This window comes from Microcaecilia unicolor, chromosome 6 (genome assembly GCF_901765095.1).
Source record: "Microcaecilia unicolor chromosome 6, aMicUni1.1, whole genome shotgun sequence".
NCBI classification, from domain to species: domain Eukaryota; kingdom Metazoa; phylum Chordata; class Amphibia; order Gymnophiona; family Siphonopidae; genus Microcaecilia; species Microcaecilia unicolor.
The window spans coordinates 222,467,400-222,493,750 of NC_044036.1; the positions used below are offsets into that span (position 1 = coordinate 222,467,400).

Here is a 26,351-nt window from a genome sequence, read left to right on the forward strand (position 1 = left end):
CTAAGAGGTACACTCATGCTGAGCACTTAGCATTCCTCACTGCTGAGTGGTAAATTTGGGTTTTTAACTTAAGGAATGCTATGCTGGGTTAGACTAAATTCCATCAAGCCCAGCATCCTGTTCCCAACAGTGAACCAATCCAGGCCACTTAGCAGAATTCCAAAGATCCCAAAAGGAAAGTTTGTTCCATATTGCTCATGCCCAGAAATGTGCCCTATCCTTTAAAGTCAGCTGTAGTCTTAAAAACCGCCATACTTTCTTACATTTGCATGTAAGACGGAAAAAGAAAAGGGCACGTTTCTCTGTAGCACAGCCAGCTGCAAACTATGCCAAAACATTTCACAAGACCCCACAGTCATTCACAAAGGAAAAATATTCAACATAAAGGACTATTTTACATGCTCATCTTCCAATGTGGTATATATCATTCAGTGTAAAAAATGTAACGAAGGATGCTATATTGGAGAAACAGGCCAGATGCTTAAGACAAGATTCAATCTGCACAGACATCACATGAAAATAGCCGGTGCCAGTCAAGTCCCCACCCCTGTGGGCCAACACTTTACAAGACCAGAACACTGCACCAGTGATTTCACAGTAAGAATACTGAAAGGTAATTTTAAAACAATACAGGAATGTAAGACCTTTGAAATAAGAATGATTGAATATTTTGACACCCAACAAACAGGACTTAATAAGGATCTGGGTTTTCTAACCCACTATAAACCATAAAGCTGTATTTCTCTGTTTATTACCCTCCTCTCACCTACCAACACCCATCCTGTTAGAATATCAATGAAATGCTTTGATGTCCCCATGCATACCCCTACCCTCCCCACTCTGACAGACTGTCAAAGTAATGCTTTGATGTTTCTCTTATATATACTATCTGCTAACACATTTGCTTATTTCCGATCTGACGAAGAAGGGCAACCTTCGAAAGCTAATCAAGAAATGTATTAAGTTATGTCCAATAAAAAAGGTATCATCTTATTTTCTTTTCCATGTTTTATTTTGTTTGATTTCTATTGATAACCTTTAAGAGTGGACTAACACGGCTACCCAGGGCCGTGCTAACCCACTCAGCAGGGTAAGCATGGCAGGGGGGCGCCTGCCTTTCAGGGGCGCCGCCGCCGGCCAAGTCAATTAAAAAATATAAATGTAAACCTCACCTCTCTCGCGTAGTCGCGTTGGCGCCTATATGCGCATGCGCCGCTGCTGGCTCTGGTTGCTGCCTTCCCGTGCGCAGCGCTGCCTCGTTCCATTGGTGACTGTTAGCACCGCCCCCCAGCTCTTCAACGCTTGCGCTTGGAGCCTCGCAGGCAGTCCAACTCTGGAGGACTTTGGGGGGGGGGGGGCATAGGCGCCCCGTATAAGAGGCTTGGGGAGGCTAGCCCGCCACTGCCCCGCCGCCCTCCGTACCTTTAAATATTATATTTTGCTGAAGTTGCGGGCAGCACCGGCATTGAAGGCATCAGCAGGCTCATCGCGCTTCCAGCAGCCTTCCCTCGCAAGTCGGATGATGGCTCCGCCCCCTTCTGACGTATTTCCTGTTTCTATGAGGGCGGAGCCATCATCCGACTTGCGAGGGAAGGCTGCTGGAAGCGCGATGAGCCTGCTGATGCCTTCAATGCCGGTGCTGCCCGCAACTTCAGCAAAAATATAATATTTAAAGGTACGGCGGCGACGGCGGCGTGGGGGGGGGGGGGCAGGAAGGAAACAAGGGCAGACGGGAGAGGAGAGGAGGGTTGCTGCACATGGTGGAAGAAGGGGAGAGGAGAGAGCAGGGGAGAGGAGGGTTGCTGGACATGGGTAGATGGAGGGAAGGGGAGAGGAGGGTTGCTGCACATGGTGGATGAAGGGGAAAGGAGAGGGCAGGGGAGAGGAGGGTTGCTGGACATGGGTAGATGGAGGGAAGGGGAGAGGAGGGTTGCTGCACATGGTGGAAGAAGGGGAGAGGGCAGGGGAGAGGAGGGTTGCTGGACATGGGAGAGGAGGGTTGCTGGACATGGGGAGAGGAGGGTTGCTGGACATGGGGAGAGGAGGGTTGCTGCACATGGTGGATGAAGGGGAGAGGAGAGGGCAGGGGAGAGGAGGGTTGCTGGACATGGGAGAGGAGGGTTGCTGGACATGGGGAGAGGAGGGTTGCTGGACATGGGTAGATGGAGGGAAGGGGAGAGGAGGGTTGCTGCACATGGTGGAAGAAGGGGAGAGGAGAGGGCAGGGGAAAGGAGGGTTGCTAGACATGGGTAGATGGAGGGAAGGGGAGAGGAGGGTTGCTGCACATGGTGGATGAAGGGGAAAGGAGAGGGCAGGGGAGAGGAGGGTTGCTGGACATGGGTGGATGGAGGGAAGGGGAGAGGAGGGTTGCTGCACATGGTGGATGAAGGGGAAAGGAGAGGGCAGGGGAGAGGAGGGTTGCTGGACATGGGTAGATGGAGGGAAGGGGAGAGGAGGGTTGCTGCACATGGTGGAAGAAGGGGAGAGGGCAGGGGAGAGGAGGGTTGCTGGACATGGGGAGAGGAGGGTTGCTGCACATGGTGGATGAAGGGGAGAGGAGAGGGCAGGGAAGAGGAGGGTTGCTGGACATGGGTGGATGGAGGGGAGAGGAGGGTTGCTGCACATGGTGGATGAAGGGGAGAGGAGAGGGCAGGGGAGAAGAGAGTTGCTGGACATGGGTGGAGTGAGGAAGGAGATGAGATGATGGAAAAGGAAGAGAGTAGAAAAACTGCACATGGATGAAGAAAATAGGCAAAAGCTGGATCCACTGGACAGTCAAGTTTGCAGAGGACAAGAAATGAAGAAGAAAGGCGGAAAGTAAACAAATAAGGAAGCCCTGGAAACGGAGTTAAGAGGACAGATAGCAGCAGAATCGGATACTGGGCCAGCACAATCAGAAAAACAAAGTCACCAGACAACAAAGGTAGAAAAGATCATTTTATTTTCATTATAGTGTTTGGAATATGTCCACTTTGAGAATTAGGTGTTCAACATTAAAAGTTTATTTACTTATTTATGACATTTTATCCCACATTAAACATGAATTAGGATGTTTAGAATTGTGATATTATGATCCCTTGTTTCAATATTGTTGACGGTCTGCATTTTCCGTATGGGTGGTATATTGGTGTATTAGTTTCTGCCCAGTGTAATATTTATGGTACAGTAAGGTTCAGAGTGTGTTTTTGCACAAAGTTGTGTATAGTGTTTTGCAGTTGAGCGATTGTGGTTAGTATATGCTTTGAGCAACCACTTTATTCTTTGACATATGATACATAACTAATATCTAAATTTAATAAAAGGTATTAATTGTGACATTTATTTATTTTTTTCTGTGTGTGATCAGACAATTATGGATTTAAACTCCACCCCAGCCCCACCCCTAACCCCGCCCCTTTAGCCTCCCCAAACAGTTGGGCCACCGACCGCCTATGGGGGGAGGGGTGTTGCCGAGCCGAGTGCCGACGCCACGTTAGTGCTGCCCTACAGGAGAGAGGATAGGCGAGCCGGCACCGCGCTGCTTGGATCCGCTGCTGTTCTGTGGCAGTGGCGTGGACTGGACATCATTGGTAAGGTTTTGCCTGCCCTTGTTGTTGTACTTTTCATTATAATGGCTGCTGGCTGGCGTGGCGTGGTGGGCCTACTTTAAGTACATTTGAGGCTGCAGGTTGGGTGGGGGAACTGGAACCACCAGGCCAGCTGGGGAAGAAGAAAAGAAAGACAAGGCAGGCAAGGAAATTTCTGTGGGGGGGGGGGGGGGGGTGGAGAACAAGCTAGAATCAGGGAGGAATGAAGGAGGGGAGAGTAAGGGCAGGAAAGGAAAATAAGAACTGATGGAACAGAAAGGCAAAGAGAAAGATTGGAAAAACAGGAGGAAATTTCTGTGGGGGGGGGGGGGGGGGGAGGAGGAGGAGGGGAGACCAAGGCAGGAGGAAAGGAACAAGGAAGATAAGCTGATGAGTAATAAAATGGATTTTAAATGATAAGCAGTAGTCATCTGCTATAGAGAGATTCTATTCGACATGAGGTTTGAAGTGGTAGTGCTTAAATATAGGTAGCAAGGAGGGTAATCAATCATGTGATAGGCTTTCGGTTTTGTATAGTACTACTACTATTTAACATTTCTAAAGCGCTACTATGGTTATGCAGCGCTGTACAAGTTAACAAAGAAGGACAGTCCCTGCTCAAAGGAGCTTACAATCTTAAGGGACAAGAATGCAGTCAATCAAATTGGGGCAATCTGGGTTTCCTGGTTAGTCCAATGGTTAGGTGCCGAAAGCAACATTGAAGAGGTGGGCTTTAAGCAAGGATTTGAAGATGGGGAGGGATAGATCCTGTGTAGTGTTATTATTTAGTGTTTAAGATGGATGATTACGGTATGCCTTCTTGAAAAGATCTGCACTCCATCTTTCAGCTCCTATTTCCTTTGCATCTTGTGCCAAACTGGTGGGGGGGGGGGGGGGGGGGGGGGGGGAGGCGCCAACTGATAGTCTGCAGGGGGGCACCAGAGACCCTTGGCACGGCCCTGCGGCTACCACACCTCTTTACATTTGCATTAAATCTTCTGGAGTGTTCACTAGTCTTAGTACTGTTTAATAAAGTAAATAACTGTTCCCTATTAACTTGTTCTACACCAAAAATAATTTTATAAACATCATCATATTCCCTGACAGTTATTTCTTTTCCAAACTGAAGAGCTCTAACCTGATTAGTTCTTTCTATTTCCTCTATCATTTCTGTTGCTCTTCTCTGCACTTTTTTAGTTTTGTTATATTTCTAGTAAATACAATACTGGGGCTAGGGGGAACATAGGTTATAATTATGTTTTAAGAGATGATATTATCTGGCATATGTGATCTTATAAATTTTACTACTGCATTACATTGTTGAAATAGATTGATGTTTTATATTATCATGATCCGCTCTGAACCTGTCACAAACAATGGAATATAAATGCTGGCATTAAATTAAAAACAGTGACTAGACCTATACACAATAATCAAGGTGTACTCTTACAAAGGACTGATTCACAGACATTATGTAATTGTAATGTAATTCAGTATTTGTATTGAAAACATTTTTTCAGCTCTCATTTGGAGCTTCTGCTGAATGATGCTGGGTTGATTATGGATGCATGGCACTTACTGCTGTTTATATTGTTTTTTTGTGTTTGGGTGGGTTCTTTCCTATTAATTATGGAGTTTCTTTAATCTTTTTTTGATTTTATGTCTTATTGCAATGTAAACCGCTATGACCTGCATTCAGATATAATGATTTTTTCATTTAAGAAAATTTGATGGTTACTCCCTCCTTTATTAGTTTACATTGGTTGCCCTTTCATGCTCCTATTATATTTAAAATTTTTGATGGTTCCAGCCCTGAATATTTGGTTGGTTTATTTTCACATCCTGCTAATTCTCAATTTACTCAAGCTCGATCCTCTGATTCTCTTCACTTTCCTCCTCCTTCAGGAGTTTATTATAAGAAAGTGTTAGAAAATTCATTTTGCTTTCAGGTGATTCGAAGTTGAGAACCCTGACTTGTTATTACCCATCTCGAAAAGCTTGAAGACATACTTAAGTTTTTTTCATAATTTGGGTTCTCCACAATTCTCTGTTTGGTATCCACGACTACACTTTTTTGGGAGAGGGAGTTGGCAGAATATGTTTTGTTTATTTTTTGATATATCACTTTACCTACAATATTTTGAAGAGTTTGAAGAATATTGCAATAGTCTAAATGGGACAGAATAAGTGCTTGAACTAACAATATAAAGTGATTTTCTAAGAACAGAGAATGAATTGCTCAAAGTTGATGGAGTGCACAATGATGGTCGAGGGTCTGGCAGTTAAAGTTTAATTCAATAAGTATCTGGAAGAAACCTAAATAACTTTCTGAGTCTGTTACTCAAAACTATATCTCAGAACTTATCCAATTAACTATAAGCTCAAACTAGCTACAAATGAACCTCACAAAGTGATAATATTAATGTGCTCAGTCCGTACCCATTCCAATCATTATATCCCCAAGAGGAATATGTGGCAGTGTCACAGATGGAACCATTATAGTACATTAGGTGTTCCGCCTCCTTAAATCATGTATGTACATACAACAAAGCCGGCCACGGCTCCTCTGATAGTAATCAACTCTAATTAGTTATATTCAACCTTATGTGCACATATATATTTATTTGTTACATTTGTACCCCACATTTTCCCACCTATTTGCAGGCTCAATGTGGCTTAAATAGTACCGTGAGGCGTTAGCCACCTTCAATGAAAAACAGATACAAAGTGATGTTATTATCAAAGAGGATCATGTGTTACAGATACGTTAGGAGAATCGTAGAGAAGAAGAGTTATATGGTGTTCGTTATGGGCTTTGGTTTCGTTGTATTGCTAGATTCAGGCATTTAAATTGAGTCAGTAGGAACAGGACTTTTGGAACAGGATGGTCTTCAGTGATTTCCGGAAGTTAAGGTGGTTAGCAAGACACGCTTCAACACCCCGGTCATCCAGCGGGCCAACCGATTCTTTTGCCGGCTTCCTGCTTTTAATGTAGCTAAAAACGTTTTTACTATCAGTTTTCGCCTCTAACTCTTTCTTTCAAAATCCCTCTTTGCCTTTCTTATCAGCGCTTTGCATCTGACTTGACATTCCTTATCAAAATAATATTACTTAGGTTAAATGCAATCAAAATATTACCCCTTATATAAAAATAAGTGTAACAATCCTATATAAATTTTTTTTTTAATTTTTAAGTTGTGCTCAGTCCATATCCATTACACCCATAGTATCCCCAAGGGGAGCATGTGGTAGTGTTGTAGATGGAACCATCATAGCACAATTTATGTTTCGCCTCCTATAAAGTGTATGCGCACAAACTTGCATCAGCTGATTATAATGCAACTTTCAATTGCCAATATCTAGAGCCGCTATGGTACAGATCACACTTAAATCAACTCTATATATCTTTTTTTTTTTTTTTTAATATCTTTTTTTTTTTTTTTTTAAAGAGCTCAATTCATATGGCACCACAATTGTTTATAAATGCATACACAGTTCATTCCTAACAATATGTGATGGTAATTAACGGCAGTTTGCTATGACTACTAAATTCCCATATACCACTATCACTGGTTTCACTAATACAAAGACATACACAGAAAAAATAATAAATATATGTAAAGTCACTTCCCTTAGTGACCCAGTGTGCCCGTGCGAATGATTTACAAACTCATAAATAATCCATTCATGCTCTTCATCCTTATTCCATCTCAACCATTTTCCCTTTAACTCTAGCTGAGTTTCAAATGTCTTCCTCAGAAAGGGAACTGTAAACATTATAATCAGCTGATGCAAGTGTGTGCACATACACTTTATAGGAGGCGAAACTTAAATTGTGCTATGATGGTTCCATCTACAACACTACCACATGCTCCCCTTGGGGATACTATGGGTGTAATGGATATGGACTGAGCACAATTTAAAAATTAAAAAATTTTTTTTTATAGGATTGTTACACTTATTATTTTGATTGTATTTAACCTAAGTAATATTATTTTGTTTTGGTATTGTAGGACTTAGGTAGTTTATTTTTGTTTTCTTCCGTTTAATTAGTAAGTTTTGACATTCCTTATGCCACTTCTTATTTTCTTCATTTGGTTCCTTCTTCCATTTTCTGAAGGATTCCTTTTTAGCTCCAATAGCCTCCTTTACCTCATTTTTTAACCATGCTGGCTGTCATTTAGTTTTCCGTCCTCCTTTTCTGATACGTGGAATATGTTTGGCCTGGGCCTCCAGGACGGTGTTTTTGAACAGCATCCACACCTGTTGTAGGTTTCTAACCCTCTCAGTTGCTCCTCTAAGTTTTCTTTTTACCGTTCTTCTCATTTTATCATTGCTTCCTTTTTTAAAGTTAAACACTAACATATTTGACTTCCTATGTTTACCTTTTTGAAAGCAAATTTCAAAGGCGATCATGTTATGATCACCGTTACCTCCCGTACCAGATCATGCGCTCCACAAATGACTAAGTCTAGAATTTTTCCTTCTCTCGTCGGCTCCTGTACCAGCTGCTCCATTTATTTATTTATTTACTTTTTATTTGTACCCCGCGCTTTCCCACTCATGGCAGGCTCAATGTGGCTTAGGTACTTATTTGTACCTGGGGCAATGGAGGGTTAAGTGACTTGCCCAGAGTCACAAGGAGCTGCCTGTGCCTGCAGTGGGAATCGAACCCAGTTCCCCAGGACCAAAGTCCACCACTCTAACCACTAGGCCACTCCTTTATTTCATCAAGGAAGTTTACCTCTCTAGCGTGCCCTGATGTTACATTAACCCAATCTATATGGGGGTAATTAAAATCACCCATTATTATTGTGTTGTCTACTTTATTAGCGTCACTAATTTCCTTTAAGACGACTGCGTCCGTCTGCTCATCCTGGTCGGGCGGACGGTAGTACAGGCCATTCGTATCTATTCAGTCACGATCAGGGCGTAGACCGTAGAAGTCTGCCCAGCAACGGTTTTGCTTCCCAATTACCAGCGTTGCTACCTAAAACTCTGCTAAGATTCCGTGGATCCATTCCTGCTAAACAGGATTCCTTTGTGTTTATCCCACGCACGTTTGAATTCCACCACCATTTTCATATCCACCACCCTCTCTGTGAAAAAATACTTCCTGACATTACTCCTGAGTCTTGCCCCCCTTCAACTTCAATTCATGTCCTCTAGTTCTACCGCCTTCCCGTCTCCGAAAAAGATTTGTTTGCGGTTTAACACCTTTCAAATATTTGAATGTCTGTATCATATCACCTCTGTTTCTCCTTTTCTCCAAGGTATACATGTTCAAGTCGGCAAGTCTCTTGTACGGTTTGCAACGCAAATCCCATACCATTTTTGTAGCTTTTCTTTACACCGCTTCCAGTCTTTTTACATCTTTAGCAAGATACGGCCTCCAAAACTGAACACAGTACTCCAAGTGGGGCCTCACCAATGACTTGTAGAGGGGCATCAACACCTTCTTTCTTCTGCTGGTTATACCCCTCTCTATGCAGCTTAGCATCCTTCTAGCTAAAGCCGTCACCTTGTCGCATTGTTTCTTCACCTTTAGATCCTCAGACACCAACACCCCAAGGTATCTCTCCTGAGTCGAGCTTACTAATCTCGCCCCTTCTATCCGATATCTCTCTTTCCGGTTTCTGCACCCCAAGTGCATCACTCTGCACTTCTTGGCATTAAATCCTCAAGGGAAATAAATCCCATATGCAATTTCTGAATCACTTTTGATTTAAATGTATAATACTGTTATTTGCATATTTATGTAGGGTGTTATACATTGTTTGTGCAGTGGTTTTCAGCACATGATTTAGTATATCTCCTTATGTCTATACAACAGTACAGTTGTACCTTTTGACTCAATATGTAAAGTGCCATGTATACTGAATGTTGTATAGTACTGGTATAAATGAGTATATATAAACTTGATTTCAATATATATTTATGTATAATATAAATATACTGGTCTCTGGTGCCACCAACCAGGCCTGCCAGAACGATCACTGAAGGAGCAACCCAATTGGTGTGGAGAGAGTGGATCGAGGGACGGAGCAAGGAGAGAGCAGAACGTGGGACAGAGTGAGGTGAGCGGGGGATTGCAGCAGACGGCCGGAGAGACGCAAAATAATGGGGAGACCCGAGATTATCCGTGGCCGGTCGAGCGAGGGAACGGTGGGCGGAAGCGACTGACCTGCAGCTGAGGGAGACTGGAACTGACCAGAAACAGAATATAGTGGACCGCTGAGACAACACCGAAGGTTGTTGGATCACCAGAATTGATCCACGCCGGATGACCTCTTGTTACCAGCCAACCCCTAGTGCATCTAGCTGAGCCATTGGAACCATCGGAGAGGGAGCGCACCCATCCAGTGGAAACAAGCATTCCTCAGAGTAATATGCTCTGAGTAGAGTGCAGGCTAATGACGGCAGATCGAAGGAGTGGAAACAAAGACTAACCAACAGACCATAGTGAATAGTAAATAGCCTTCCTTCCTCTCCAGCCTACTAAACCTACCGAGAATATGCCAATGACGGCTACGTAGGGACTGGAAATAGAGACTAACTAACATACCCTCAGTGGACTCCTGAACTTCTTATTGTGAGTAACCTACTTTTCCCAAACTGACAACAAAATGAACACAATCAACATACTACTAGCAATCTATTCACTTTCACGGATCCACCTAGCGTTATCCACCCCACTCACAGATTATTTCCTTACTACACTACAAAATCACCAAAAGCTGATCAACCATTCCACTCTCCACCAAGCTGACACAACAAAGGAAGATCATCCACACACGGAAAACGGCAACAAAACGGAAGAAATGACCATAACAAACAAACATCACCTAGGGAAAGACAATTAACAAAAATCAACCTAAATCCAAACCAATGAACCCCATACCAAAATATCCTGGTGGGTTACATCATTGCAAGGTCCGTGATCATAAGCAACAAAACAATATCAGACTGGATTACCTCAGAAAACCTCGATCTTATCTTTATCACAGAAACCAAAATGACCCCATAATTGTTGAACTTTGTCCTCCGGGCTACAAAATCGCTCATCGGACCAGACTGGAAAAGAGAGGTGGAGGCATAGCACTAATTCACCATCGAAACCATTACCGACTCCATTACACTCCATCTAGAAATTGCCTCATATAGAATCAATATATATAAATGGCGAGTGTCGTACTCACTCGCAAATGCGCAGTAGAGACCCTCTCTGCCCTGCCCCCGCATCAATACGTGATGATGGGGGCGGAACAGAGAGGATCTGTACTGCGCATATGTGAGGGACACCACCGTCGCTAACGCTCCCCCCACTCGGAGTCGCCGCCACCACCCACCTTCCACCCGGTTGGGCCCTCGCTCCGATATTGACACAGCGAGGGCACGCAGCACACAGCTCTGCTGAGCTGCCGTCGGCCTTCCTTCTTCTCTGCCTGTGTCCCGCAGAGAAGAAGAAGGAAGGCCACGGCAGCTCACCAGCAGAGCTGCGTGCCCTCGCTGTTTCAATAGCGGAGCGAGGGCCTGACCGGGTGGAAGGTGGGTGGCGACGGCTCCGGGGGGGGGGGGGGGGCGAACTCGGAGGGGGAGCGGCGGCGGCGGGGCCTTTCAACCCCCCCCCCCTTCCTATACTAGCCTGTTTTTACGGGCTCAACGGCTAGTCCATAATAATTCCCTAACCGATCAGCTGAACTGTGTTCTGTTCTATAGACCACCCAGCAACTGGAACGAAACCCAGCCCACTTTCACAGATTTCATATCAAACAATTGTGTACACAACTCCAATATTACTAATACTAGGTGACATCAACCTTCACTTAGAGGACCCCAACTCCACCAGTGTACGGGAATGTAAAGAATTCCTAAAATCTTGGGATTTCAACTGGCCTCACTGCAACCGACCCATATCAAGGGTCACACATTGGACCTCCTATCACACAAACTGTCCACAGACCACAACCTATTAATATCAGACATCAAATGGACAGCAACACCTTGGACCGACCATTACAAATTAAACCTAACTTTAAACTGGTGGAAGAAGGGCTCAATTCGCAAACCAGAACTGACAACCTATATTACAAGAGGGCAAATAGATCCACAAGCATCTGGCAACAAATCTACGACAGCGAATGCACAATAACAACTGACTCCAAACTCTATCTTAACTGCTGGGAGGACAGATGTAGTAGCATACTTAATGAAATAGCACCCTTAAAAACAAGAACATCAAAAAGGCAGAACACAATACCATGGTTCTATGACGAACTAAAAAAACTGAAAACACAATCCAGGAAACTTGAACGAGCATGGAGAAAAATAAAAGACGAACAGACACTTAATGCATGGAAACACATATATAGAAAATACAAATATGAAATAAAACAAACAAAAAGATCCTATTACAAAACCAAACTAGGACCAGATTATAAAGATATGAAGAAACTATTCCAACTCGTAAATAAGCTACTGGACACCACCCCTGCCACTACAACCAATACAGATATCCCACCCGCAGACAAACTTGCTAATTACTTCAATGAAAAAATAATAAAACTGCGCAACACACTTCCTCATCACAATACCGACATCGAAAACTTCTTCATCGAATTAGACTCAACCTCTGACGGATACCCAGCTGACCGTATTTGGACAACATTTAATCTCATCAACACCGAATGAATTAGAGAAGCAACTCACAGATTCGCCAAGACCCACTGCAAACTGGACACATGTCCCAGTTATTTACTAACATCCGCCCCTGATCGCTTCATATTAGAACTCAAATCCTACCTAAATTTCATGTTCTCTTCCTCGAGAAATATGGCAACATTTTACTCACCCCAATACCAAAAGACACCAAGAAAAGCACAAACGATCTCACCAATTACCGCCCAGTGGCATCTATCCCACTAGTAGTAAAAATGATCACAGAATACTTAAACAAGTTCTCAATACTACATCATTCACAATCAGGATTCCGTTCCCACCATAGTACCGAAACGGTACTAGTTACCCTCCTGGCCAAATTCAAGCAGGAGATAGCCATAGGTAAAAGTATGCTCCTCCTCCAGTTCGACATGTCGAGTGCATTCGACATGGTAAACCACAACATATTTCTAAGGCTACTTAACTACTTCGGGATCGAAGGAAACGTACTTAATTGGATTAAAGGTTTTTTAACCACTTGATAAGTTCTGGTGGTTAAAAAACCTTTAATCCAATTATCAAGTAAAATCAAACTCAAACATATCACCACCGTGGAAAGCAGTATGTGGAGTACCTCAAGGATCACCACTATCACCAATACTCTTCAACATGATGATGATGATTCCATTGGCACAGTCCCTATCTAATCGAGGACTTAACCCGTTCATTTACGCAGATGATGTTACTATCTACATCCCCTTCAGACATGACATGAAAGAAAGCCAATAAAATCAGCGATGGCCTGAACATCATGGACTCCTGGGCAAATTCATTCCAACTGAAACTAAACACTGAAAAAACACACTGCCTCATCCTTACCTCTCAACATAACAAATACAAACCCATGACATTAACTACCCCAGGTCACACCCTCCCTACATCAGACAGTTTGAAAATATTCAGTGTCACATTCCACCGCAATGTGTATGAGTAAAGCGACCCTGGCGGAAGATGAGACGGGCAGCAGAGTTTTGAACCGACTGGAGAGGGGAGAGGTGACTAAGTGGGAGGCCAGCAAGAAGCAGATTGCAGTAGTCTAAACGAGAGGTGACAAGTGTGTGGATGAGGGTTTTGGTAGAGTGCTCGGAAAGAAAGGGGCGGATTTTACGGATGTTGTAAAGAAAGAAACGACAGGTCTTGGCAATCTGCTGGATATGAGCAGAGAAGGAGAGAGAAGAGTCAAAGATGACCCCAAGGTTTTGAGCTGAGGAAACAGGGAGAATGAGAGAGCCATCAACAGAAATAGAAAACGGGGGGAGCGGGGAGGTGGGTTTGGGGGGGAAAATGAGAAGCTCGGTTTTGGTCATATTTAATTTCAGGTGGCGTTGAGACATCCAGACAGCAATGTCAGACAAGCACGCTGAAACTTTGGTTTGGATGCAAGGTGAGATATCAGGGGTAGAAAGGTAGATTTGGGAGTCATCAGCATAGAGATGGTAGGAAAAGCCATGGGATGAGATTAATGAACCAAGGGAAGAAGTGTAGATAGAAAAGAGGAGGGGACCAAGAACAGAACCCTGAGGTATGCCGACAGGCAGAGGGATAGAAGTAGAAGAGGATCCACCAGAGTGAACACTAAAGGTGCGGAGGGAGAGGTAGGAAGAGAACCAGGAAAGGACAGAGCCCTGGAATCCAAGTGAGGACAGGGTATCGAGAAGTATGCTGTGATCGACAGTGTCAAAAGCAGCGGAAAGATCAAGAAGAATGAGGATGGAATATTGACCTCTGGATTTAGCCAGTAATAGGTCATTGGAGACTTTAGTAAGCGCAGTTTCGGTTGAGTGGAGAGGGCGAAAACCAGATTGTAGTGGGTCAAGAATAGCATGTGAGGAGAGAAATCAAGGCAGCGGCGGTGAACAGCACGCTCAAGTAATTTGGAGAGAGAAAAGGAAGGAGGGAGATGGGTCGGTAATTAGAGGGACAAGTAGGGTCGAGTGAAGGCTTCTTAAGGAGAGGTGTGACCACAGCATGTTTAAAGGCAGCAGGGACAGTCGCAGTGGAAAGTGAGAGGTTGAGAATGTGACAGATAAAAGGAATAAGAGCAGGAGAGATGGCATTAAGAAGGTGGGTGGGAATGGGATCAGAGGAACAGGTGGTACATTTTGAGGAAGAAAGGAGAAGTGTAGTTTCCTCAATAGTAACTTCAGGAAAGGAGGAAAGGGAATGAGGGGAAGGAGACAGAGGGGAACGGACTAGTGGAGGGAGAGGTGGTGGGGTAGAGAAAGCAAGGTTTATCTTTTCAACCTTGTTGTGAAAGAATTCAGCAAGGGTCTGAGGAGATAATGAAGGGGGAGTTGGGGGAGGGAGCACCTTGAGGAGAGAGTTCAATGTGGTGAAGAGAAGTCGAGGATTAGAGCCAAGAGAGTTGGTCAGTTGGATATAATAATCCTGTTTGGCGCGTAAAAGAGCAGATTGGAAGGAGGTCAGCATGAACTTAAAGTTTAAGAAATCAGCAAGGGCCCGAGATTTCCGCCAGAGGCGTTCGGCGGAGCGGGTACAGGAACGTAGGTAGCGGATATTAGAAGTCAGCCAAGGTTGGGGGTTTGTACGCCTTACAGGGCGGGTCATCAAAGGTGCAAGAGTGTCTAAGGCAGAGGATAGAGTATTGTTGCAAGAAGAAACAGCCTCGTTGACAGATGTGGATGGTGCCACAGTAGAGAGGAGGTTTGAAACATGGGAGGATAGAGATGAAGGGTCAATATCGTGAAGATTCCTAGATAAATGAGATAAGATAGGACGGGACTGGGAGGGAGGAGATTTAAGTGTGAAAGTTATAAGATGGTGATCAGAGGAGGAAAGATCAAAGGCAAGGAAACTAGAGGGTGAACAGTTGGAGGAGAAGATGAGATCAAGACAGTGACCATTTTGATGAGTGGGGGAGGTGGAGCATAGTTGGAGATTAAAGGAGGACGTTAAAGCGAGTAACTTGGAAATATAAGAGTTGGAAGGATCATTAGCAGGAATATTAAAGTCACCAAGGATGAGAGAGGGGGAGGAAGGATCATGGAAGAAGGCAAGCGAGGCATCAAAGTCACTGAGAAAGGATGAAAGGGACTTATCAGGGGGACGATAAATGACCGCTATTCGAAGAGGCAGAGGAGAGAAAGGCGGATAGAGTGGACTTCAAAGGAGGAAAAACAGTGTTTTGAGTGAGCCTGGTTGCTAGGGATACCCCCCACATGTGAGAACAAGCAGCCTGCTTGTCCTCGGATAAAGCAAAAATACTTACCTGTAGCAGGTATTCTCCGAGGACAGCAGGCTGATTGTTCTCACAAACCCGCCCTCCTCCCCTTTGGAGTTGTTGTTTCTTGTTTATATGCTTTTTGATTAAACTGAAGAGGCACGTTCACACATGCGTGACGGAACTTTCCCGAAAGACTGTTTTTATTTTGCTTGCAAAATGTTTTGCCGATTCCTGGGCCGCTGCGGACGTCGACCCACATGTGAGAACAATCAGCCTGCTGTCCTCGGAGAATACCTGCTACAGGTAAGTATCTTCGCTATACCGAAAGAATTTCAACCTACCTGTGTTTCCCCAGCCCTTCTTCCAGGTTTTCTCTCTAGGCTGCAATAACTTTCCCAAAGGCTTTTCTCTCCCAGGTAGAGTCAATGCTTTGGGTCCATCCAATACCCAAGAAATTTCAGCCTGTATGTGCTCCTCATAATTTAGGGTCTCTTGACTACCCAAGGAATTCCAGCCTGCGTATGCTTCTCCCTCTGTGCTCTGTCTCTCTCCTTCAAATACTGCCTGCAGCGTGTGCTTCCAACCACACCCTCTTGCTCAAGCCCAAGCAGCTAATGAGCTATTTGGCCCAGCTGTGGAGAGACTAGCTCCTGGACTACTTGTCCCAAGAGGCTCTGCTCTCCACCCCCAGCTAGCTGCTGGAGGTACCTCCCTCTATGCTACTTCCTGTAACTACTCCCCCCCCCCCCCCCCCCCCCCCCCGTTGCATTCTGCTTTGCCTGAGTTCCTTGGACATAGACAAAGAAGCAAGCAGGGAAGGATATATTACTGGAAGTTCTTTTGACTTTCCTGGTAACAAAATGTTTCCCAAGTGATCACAAGGTTTACATCCTAATTTCTTGGCTCCCAGGGTTTTTGACCCAGCTTGTTTGCCACACAATATATACCACTTTGCATTTGTCCACATTAAATTTCATCTGCCAATTTCCTAAGGTCATCCAGCAATTTTTCGCAGTCCGCATGTGTTTTAACAACTTTGAATAGTTTTATGTCATCTGCAAATTTAATCATCTCACTCATCGTTCCAATTTCCAGATCATTATAAATATATTAAATAGCACCAGTCTCAGTACAGATCTCTGCAGCACTCCACTATTCACCCTCCTCAACTGAGAAAAAATGCCCATTTAACCCTACCCTCTGCTTTCTGTCCAATAACCAATTCCTAATCTACAACAGAACATTGCCTCCTATCCCACGACTCTAATTTTCAAAGGAGTTTCTCATGAGGAACTTTGTCAAAAGCTTTCTGGCAATCTATATAAACTGCATCACCTGGCTCACCTTTATCAACATATTTATTCACACCTTCAAAGAAATGAAGCAAATTTGTGAGGCAAGACTTCCCCTCTATGAATCCATGCTGACTCTGTCCCATTAAACCACGTTTATCTATATGTTCTGTAATTTTATTCTTTATGATAGTTTCCACTATTTTGCTTGGTATTGATGTCAGGCTTACCGGTCTGTCATTTCCCGGATCACCGCTGCAACACTTCTTAAAAATCAGACTCTCCAATCTTCAGGTACTACGGACGATTTTAACGACAAGTTACAGATCACTAACAGCAAATCAGAAATTATGTTTGAGTTCTTTCAGTACCCTTGGGTACATGTCATTTGGTCCAGGTGATTTACTACTCTTTGTCAAGGTTCTCCACATTATCACCCTTGAAAACCATTTCTGGTACAGGTAGATCTCTTACATCTTCCTCCATAAAAACTGAAGCAAAGAATTCATTCAGTCTCTCTGCTATGGAATTGTCCTCCCTGAGTGCCCTTTTGGTTCCTTCATGATGAAACGGCTCCATGGATTTCCTCACAGGCGTTCTACTTCTTATGTACTTGAAAACGTTTACCAAAAGAGACTCTTCAAAGTCCACAGCAAACAGAAAAGGACAAAAACCAAAGCAGACCAGGAGTCCAGGAAAATCTTTTATTGAAATAGACCCGACCTGGTTACGTTTCACCAATTAGACTGCATCAGGGGTTTTATAACACATTATTAAATCAAACATACATACAGAATCAATATAAACTCATAAAAAGTTATATATAAAAAGTAATCATAAATACAATCAAAATATAAGCACAAAATCATGTAAAACAACTTAAAAACATAAGATAAAAATACTGAAATAAAAATAATTAAATATTAAAAAAAACATACTACCTAAAAGAATATGAAGGCACAAAATATTTGGATGTTTTATTCTTTTTAAAGAACGCTTTATTTCATTTAATTTTATTTAAAGATTTTTATGGTTTATGTTATATTTTTATGCAGTCTTGGATGCATGTATGTTAGCTAGGAAAAACAAGATTTTTATCTCTGGCTTGTCCTTTTTGGTTTAAATTTAAATTTAGGCCCCTATTTACAAAGCTACACGTTACCGGCTGCTGATGTGATTATGCCGACAAAACCCATTTACTTTGAATGGGCTGTGTCAGCAGTGCCGCACAGCTTTGAAAATAAGAGGGTTAGTTTGTTTGCACATACATTCACTACGGAGCTTTTTCACCTATATCATTTCACACCATGTTTTTTTCACATTGGTTAATGATACTTTGTTGATCATTTGTTCATAGATTCTCTCGGATCACTTGTTTTGTGCCTTCATGCTCTTTTAGGTGTTGTGTTTTTTATCATTTGATTATTTTTGTTTCAGTATTTTTATCATGTTTTTAAAGTGTTTTGCATGTTTATGCACTTATATTTTGACTGTATTTATGATTTGCTTTTTATATAAAATTTTATGATTTTATATTGATTCTGTATTATTTGATTTATAGTGTGTTGTAAAACCCATGATGCAGCCTAATTGGCAAAACATGGCCACCTCGTGTCTATTAAAATAAAAAGATTTTCCTGGACTCCTGGTCTGCTTTGGTTTTTCTCCTGAAAAAGTTGTTACTGTTAGTTTTTGCCTCTGTGGCAAGATTCTCTTCATTTTTGCCTGCTTATGTTGCTTCTTATTTTCTTCATCTGATTCTTTTTCCATTCTTTGAAAGATGGTTTTTTGTCTGTAATCATGCTGAAACCTTTTAACCATGCTGGCTGTCATTTACTCTTCTTTCCATCTTTGAAAATATGTGGAATGCATCTGGTCTAGGCTTCCAAGATTTTATTTTTAAACAATGTCCATGCCTGATTTAAAGTTCTAACTTCTGCAGTCCTTTTAGCTTCCTTTTAACTACTTTCCTCACTTTATCGCTGCTGTTTTGAAAATTAAATGCTGCTACAGTAAATTTCCTTTGTGACAGCAGCTGGCCTTACGGAGTTTAAAGGGGGTTTGGACAGATTCCCGAGGGAAAAGTCCATTGAACATTATTAAAAATCAAAAACTTTTAATGGGTTTTGCCGGGTTCTTGAAGCCTGGATTGGCCACTGTCGGAGACAGGATGCTGGGCTTGATGGACCCTTGGTCTTTTCCCAGTATAGCGGTGCTTATGTTCTTATGACTTCACTCCAGATATTAGCTCAAATTGTAGTATGTTATGATCAATCACCGTTTTCCAGCAGACTGGACACTGTTACCTCTCATACTATGCCCTGCATTGCACTAAGAACTAGATCTAAGATAGCTCCCCCTCATCGGTTGCTCCAAGAAGCAGTCATTTATTACGTCTAAGAATCTTACCTCCCTAGCACTCCCTGACGTTAACATTTATCCAGTCAATACTGGGGTAACTGAACCACCATTATCCTGTTGCCCAATTTGCCAGCTTTATTAATTTCTGTACACATTTCTTCATCTGTCTGTTGCTCTACCAGAATACTATTCCCCTTAACATGTAGAATTTCTATCCATAAGGATTCCACAATGTGGAGAATGACATGGGGACAAAGTCTGCCCCCGTCCCATCCTTGTGGATTCTGTCTCCTTCTCTACCCCATCCCTGCAAGTTCTGTTCTCATCTGCAGAAGCCCTGAACATTTATGATTTTATATTTAAATCTTGTTATTAAAGTATAAAAAGGAACACTATGCTGTGCAACTGTTGTTTATAAACCACAAATAGAAAACAATAATAAAAATGAGCAACTATAATAACCCCACCACCCTCAAACACGCCAACCCCAACAATAGCTGACTTCTACTAACCCAAGGAATCCTAATCCACCTGTTAAAATGTCCAGGGGTACAAAATACAATCTGTTCTGTATGCCCTAGTGGTGGAGAAATATGCCCTACTGTTAAGGTTTTTTTCATCTGTGGATGATCAACAATCTCAGGATTCAGTCTAGCTCTCCTGTCTTCCACGTCCTTCCTGCAATAGAAGATGTCTTCTTAGAAGATGTACTGGTAGCAGGAATGTACAGGATCCCCCATGCAAATTTTGCTAGTTGCGGCCACCATGTTTGCTTATTTTTCAAAAAAAAAAAAAAATCACAATATCATCATCTGCGTTACTCAAACATAAATAACAATCCAATTCATTAACAGGATTCAAAGTAGAAAATAACACAGAGACAATGTTTGTCCCTGTCCCCAAGGGCTCTGACCCCCATCCCCGCCCCCAACCCGTCAGGATCTGTCCCAGTCCCCGCGGGTCCCTGACTCATTCTCTGCCACACTGCTATCTTTTTCATGAAGAATGTTTATTTTGTTTGATTCAATTCCCTCTTTAACATATATAGTGCAACCCTCCCCCCCACACAATCTGATCCACTCTATCACTGCAATATAATTTGTACCCTGTTAACACAGCATCCCATTGATTGTCCTCCTTCCACCAGGTCTCTGAAATGCCTATTATATCTACCTTTTCATTTAGTGCTCTCCCATCTTATTTTTTTTTAGGATTCTAGCATTTGTATACAGACACTTTAAATTGTGTTTTTCCTTGAATCTACAAGCTGCTTAGAAGCTGACGGGGATAATGCGCATCCTTTACTCTGCTCTCCCCTTAAATACTCCTGGCTTTCTTTAACCATTGTTGAAACTTCTCTATTGGGATTCCTTAAATGTCCTGTTTCAATAGTATCCTTCAAGGATACTCCACTCTTACACCCCTGTCTGCTGTCCCCCCATTTTAATTTAAAAGCTGCTCTATCTGTCTTTTAAATGTTAGTGCCAGCAGCCTGGTTCCATCTCAATTAAGGTGAAATCCATCCTTTCGGAATAGGTTCCCCCTTTCCCAGAATGTTGCCCAGTTCATAATAATTCTAAATCCCTCATCCCTGCACCACTGTCTCAATCATGCATTGAGACTTTGGAGCTCATCCAGCCTTTTGGGTCCAGCATGTGGAATGGGGAGCATTTCCAAAAATGCTACCCTGGAGAATCTGGATTTCAGCATTCTACCTAAGAGCCTAAATTTGGCTTTCAGAACCTCCTTTCCACATTCTCCTATGTCATTGGTACCCACATGTACCAAGATTAGAAAGGAGGTTACCTGGGACTTGTATAGCTGTCTGAAAGAACTAACAGTTGAATGTGAATGTGTGGGTCGAAGACCGCGTTAAAGCTTTGTAAATCTCCTCAATGGAGGCTGACCTCAAGAGGGCCACCAACACAGCCATGGCTCTGATATTGTGCGCCATGACATGACCCTCTAGCGTCAGCTCGGCATAAGTAAAGGAGATGCAATGGCTGCCCCTATCCTGTTTGTCCACCCAGCTTTTTGTTTGTTTTGACCCAATCTTTGGACCCTAGTCTGCTCCATATAGAAGGCTAAGGCTCTCTTTGCTGTCCAAGATTTGCTGTGCGCTTTCACCAGAATGGGCATTAGGTTTTGAAAAAAATACTGACAGAACAAATGACTGGTTAAGGTGGAAATACACAACCACCTTTGGAAGGAACTTACAATGAGTGCAAAGAACCACTCTGTATTGTTGACTCTTTGTGTAAGGTGGATCAGCTACTAGGGCCTAAAGTTCCCTAACTGTGCGTGCAGAAGTGACCATCACCAGAAAGAGAAAATTCCATGTCAAGAACTTCAGGTGGTAGGTGTCTTGCAGCTCAAAAGGAGCTTTCATTGGCTGGGTGAGGACTAAGTTGAGATCTCATGACACAGTGGGAGGTTTGATTGGGGGTTAGGTCAATAGCAAACCTCTTATAAATCAAACAACTAGAGGCTGTACAGAGATAGGCTTACCTTCTATATGGTGATGGTATGTGCCAATTGACTTCACTTTAACCGGTGTTGATGTCCCTGTACTAGTCGTTGGTGAGGCCCCACTTGGGTGTTCAGTTCTGTAGGCTATATCTTGCTAAGGATGCAAAAAGACTTGAAGCGGTTCAAAGAAAAGCGATGAAAATGGTTTGGGGTTTGCGTACCTGAACATGTATACACTGGAGGAAAGGAGAAACAGGGGTGATATGATACAGATATTCAAATATTTGAAATGTATTAATCTGCAAACAAACCTTTTTCCAGAGACGGGAAGGCGATAGAGGACACAAACTGAGGTTCAAAGGGAGCCGACTCTGGAATAATGTCAGGAAGGTGGTGGAGATGCAAATGGTAACAGAATTCAAAAATGTGTGGGCTAAACACAAAGGAATCCTGTTTGGAAGGAATGGATCCAAAGTGTCGTGGAAATTAGGTACCAACACCGGTAATTGGGAAACAAAGCCAGTACTGGCAGACTTCTACTGTCTGTGCTCTGATAGTGGCTGGACAGATTCAGCTTCAAAAGTTGGAGAACAAGATCAGTGCTGGGTAGACTTCTACAGTCTGTGCCCTGATCTTGGCTGAAGAGACTTGGATGGGCTGTAGTGGAGCTATTCAGGGGCTTCGACAACTTCAGAAATTTTAGAAACAACGATACGGCCGGGCAGACTTCTACGGTCTATGCCCTGAAAATGGCAAGGACAAATCAAGATCAGGTATACATATGATGTATCACATACCATAAGTAATGTCATCACCGCCAGGCCAACCTCATCCCGGGAGGCAAAGGAGCAAAAAAGAAACTGAATGACAGGTTGATTCCTACTGTGTCACAAACAAGGGCAGGGTGGTGAGTTGATGGGCCGAAGAGGAACGGAGGGCTCTTACAGGTCTGTAGGGTGATAAAAGAAGCCAGGTAAAGAGGTGTACCTATGTGTAGAACCTTAAAGGATAAAGTAAGGATCAAGTGCATTATGTGGAACAGCAAAGATACTTACCTGTAGCAGGTATTCTCTGAGGACAGGAGGCTTCATGTTCTCACAAGTGGGTAGACGCCGATCCTCCTCATCCGATCCAGCATTTATTGTCCACCGCGCATGCGTGAGTACCATCCCACCCGTCGCGTGAACGTGGTCTCCTCAGTTCAATATTAAACCAAAAAAACTAAATAAAAAGGGGGATTGTGAGAATATGAAGCCTGCTGCCCTCGGAGAATACCTGCTATATCTTTGTTTTCTCCAAGGACAAGCAGGCTCCAATAATCTCACAAGTAGGGAATCCCTAGCAGACAGGCTCACCCAAAACAACAAACACTGGTTCATTGGGACATAATATAGATTAACCTGAAACTATATACAACTGAGCTTGGAACAGAATAAAACAGGCCTAGGAGGGTGGAGTTGGATTCTAGACCCCAAACAGATTTTGTGACACTAACTGCCCAACCTGACTGCTGCATCAGGTATCCTGCTCAAGGCAGTAATGAGATGTGAATGTGTGGATTGAAGACATTGCAGCCTTGCAAATTTCTTCAATACAGGCTGACCTCAAGTGGGCTACCGACGCAGTCATGGCTCTGACATTATGAGCCGCGATATGACCTTCTAAGGCCAGCCCAGCCTGGGCATAAGTGAAATGCAATCTGCCAGCCAATTAGAAATGGTGCGTTTCCCGATTGCGACCCAGATCCTGTTGGGATCAAAAGAAACAAAAAGATGGCGGACTGTCTGTGGGGCCATGACCGCTCCATATAGTAGGCCAATGCTCTCTTGCAATCCAAGGTGTGCAAGCTGCTTTGGCCAAGATGGGCATAAGCCTTAGGTATGGGAAAGAATGTTGGCAAGACAATCATCTGGTTCAGATGGAACTCCGATACCACCTTTGGCAGGAACTTAGGGTGCGTGCGGAGGATTACTCTGTTGTGATGAAACTTAGTATACGGTGCATCCACTACTAAGGCCTGAAGCTCACTGACCCTACGAGATGAAGTAACAGCCACCAAGAAAACGACCTTCCAGGTCAAGTACTTCAGATGGCAGGAAACCAGTGGCTCAAAAGGAGCTTTCATCAGCCTGGTGAGAACGACATTGAGATTCCAAGACACTGGTGGAGGCTTGACTTTGGATTTTGACAAAAGCAAACCTCTCATGAAGCAAACAACTAGAGGCTGTCCAGAGATGGGCTTATCCTCTACATGTTGATGATAAGCACTAACAGCACTAAGGTGAACCCTTATTTAGTTGGTCTTGAGACCACACTCTGATAAGTGTAGAAGCTATTGTGTAGGGCAAGTAAGGGGATCTAGGGCATTGCTCTCACACCAGACAGCAAACCTCCTCCATTTAAAAGAGTAGCACCTCTTAGTGGAATCTTTCCTGGAAGCCAGCAAGACCCGGGAGACACCCTCCGAAAGACCCAAGGAAGAGAATTCTAAGCTCTCAACATCCAATCTGTGAGAGCCAGAGACTGGAGGTTGGGCTGTAGAAGTGACCCCTCATTCTGTGTGATGAGGGTCAGAAAACACTCCAACCTCCATGATTCTTCAGAGGATAATTCCAGAAGAAGAGGGAAGCATATCTGCCGTGGCCAATTCGGTGCAATCAGAACCATGGTTCCATGGTCTTGCTTGAGTTTCAACAAAGTCTTTCCCACTAGAGGTATCGGAGGATACACATACAGAAGGCCTGTCCCACAACTGAGGGAGAAGGCATCTGATGCTAGCCTGCTGTGGACCTAAAGCCTGGAAAAGAACTGAGGGACCTTGTGATTGAGTTGAGTGGGAAAAAAAATCCCTCGAGGGGTGCCCTATGCTTGGAAGATCTTACAGGCTACGCTCATATGGAGAGACCACTTGTGTGGTTCACTATCCGATCTATTCAGCCTGTTGGCCAGGGTATTGTTTGTGCCTGCCAGATAAGTGGCTTGAAGAAACATGCCATGTTTGCGAGCCCAATGCCACATCCGGATGGCCTCCTGACACACAGGACGATATCCTGTGTCCCCTTGCTTGTTGGTGTACTACATTGCAACCTGATTGTCTGTTTGAATTAGAAAAAATTTGATAAGACAGTCGATCTCTGAAAGCCTTTAGAGAATTCCAGATTACTCAAAGCTCCAGGAGGTTGATCTGAAGATTCGTTTCCTGGGCGGACCAAGCACCATCAGTGTGAAGCCCATCTACATGAGCTCCCCAACCCAGGAGAGATGCATCTGTCATCAGCACTTTCTGTGGCTGAGGAATTTGGAATGGCAGATCCAGAGTCAAGTTGGTCCACAACTGTAGAGAGTGTACAAGCTCCAGAGACACCTGAATGACATCTTCTAGACTCCTTGTGGCTTGATATCATTGAGAAGAATTGAGATGATCTCATGTGAAGAAGTGTCATGGGCGTAACGTATACTGTGTAAGTCATGTGGCCAAACAATCTCAATATCTGCCGAGCTGTGACCTGCTGAGAGACACGAACCCTGGACGCTAGTCAGACAAGATTGTCCGCTTGTGTCTCTGGAAAGTAGGCTCAAATTGTCTGTGTGTCGAGCAGGGCTATGAACTTTAATCACTGAACAGGGTGGAGAAGGGACTTGGGGTAGTTTAAAACAAACCCTAGTAGCTCTAGCACCCAAATAGTCATCTGCATTGACTCCTGAGAACCGTCCTCTGAGGTGCTCTTCACCAGCTAATCATCAAGACTCCCAGCCTGCATAACGATGTTACAACTACCGCTAGACACTTGGTGAAGACCCTGGGAGCTGATGCAAGGCCAATGGCAACACGCGATACTGGAAGTGATGTGTTCCCAGTCGAAATTGAAGATACTTCTGGTGGGCTGGAAAGTATCGTGATGTGAGTGTATGCATCCTTTAAGTCCAGAGAGCATAGACAATCATTTGTCTGAATCGTGGGGATAAAGGGTGCCCAGGGAAACCATCACAAACTTTTCTTGGACTAAAAATTTGTTCAGGGCTCTCAGGTCTAGGATGGGACGCATCCCCTGTCTTTTTCAGTACAAAGAAGTACCTGGAATAGAATCCCTGCTCTTCCTACCCTGGTGGAATGGGTTCAACCAAATGGGCCTTTAGAACTGCGGAGAGTTTCTCTGCAAGTACCTGCCTGTGCTGACAGCGGAAAGAAAGAGCTCTCAGTCGGCAATTTGAAGAGTCAATTGAGGGCGTATCTGAGACGGACTATTTGAAGAACCCACTGGTCGGAGGTTATAAGATGCCACATTTGCTGAAAAAATTTTAGCCTCCCCCTGACCAGCAAGTTGTCCAGGACAGCACTTTTACTGCGGCTGTGCTCTGCTGGAGCCAGTCAAAAGCTCACCTCCTGCTTCGACTGTGGAGCAGCAGGGGGCCTTAGGTGCACAAGGTTGACATGAACGAGCACGCTGGGGCTGAGCTTCAGTAGGCTGACAAGCTGCAGGAGTGTTTCCTATGCCTAGAATAGTAGTAGGGACCGCTTTATGACTTGCCAAGAAACCTCCTAGATGAGAAGGTGGATGCAGAAGGTGTCCGGCAGGCGAGAAGAGATGGTATCAGTGTGTTTCTTGACCTGGTCAGCGACCTCCTCAGCCTTCTCTCCAAAAACGTTATCCCACCGGAAAGGGGCATCCGTCAACCTCTGCCGAACAGAATCTTCCAAATCAGAAATACAGAGCCATGAGAGTCTGCGCAAGCAGAGATCGTGGATGCCACATCAAAACT

The 26,351-nt window shown here is 43.8% G+C and overlaps 1 protein-coding gene across 4 annotated transcripts in view; it reads right to left on the minus strand.

Moving 5' to 3' along the window:
- Positions 1-26,351, minus strand: part of LOC115472220 (CDK5 regulatory subunit-associated protein 2-like) — a 513,663-nt gene that overhangs the window by 333,478 nt on the left and 153,834 nt on the right. The gene's annotated exons all lie outside the window — the stretch shown is intronic.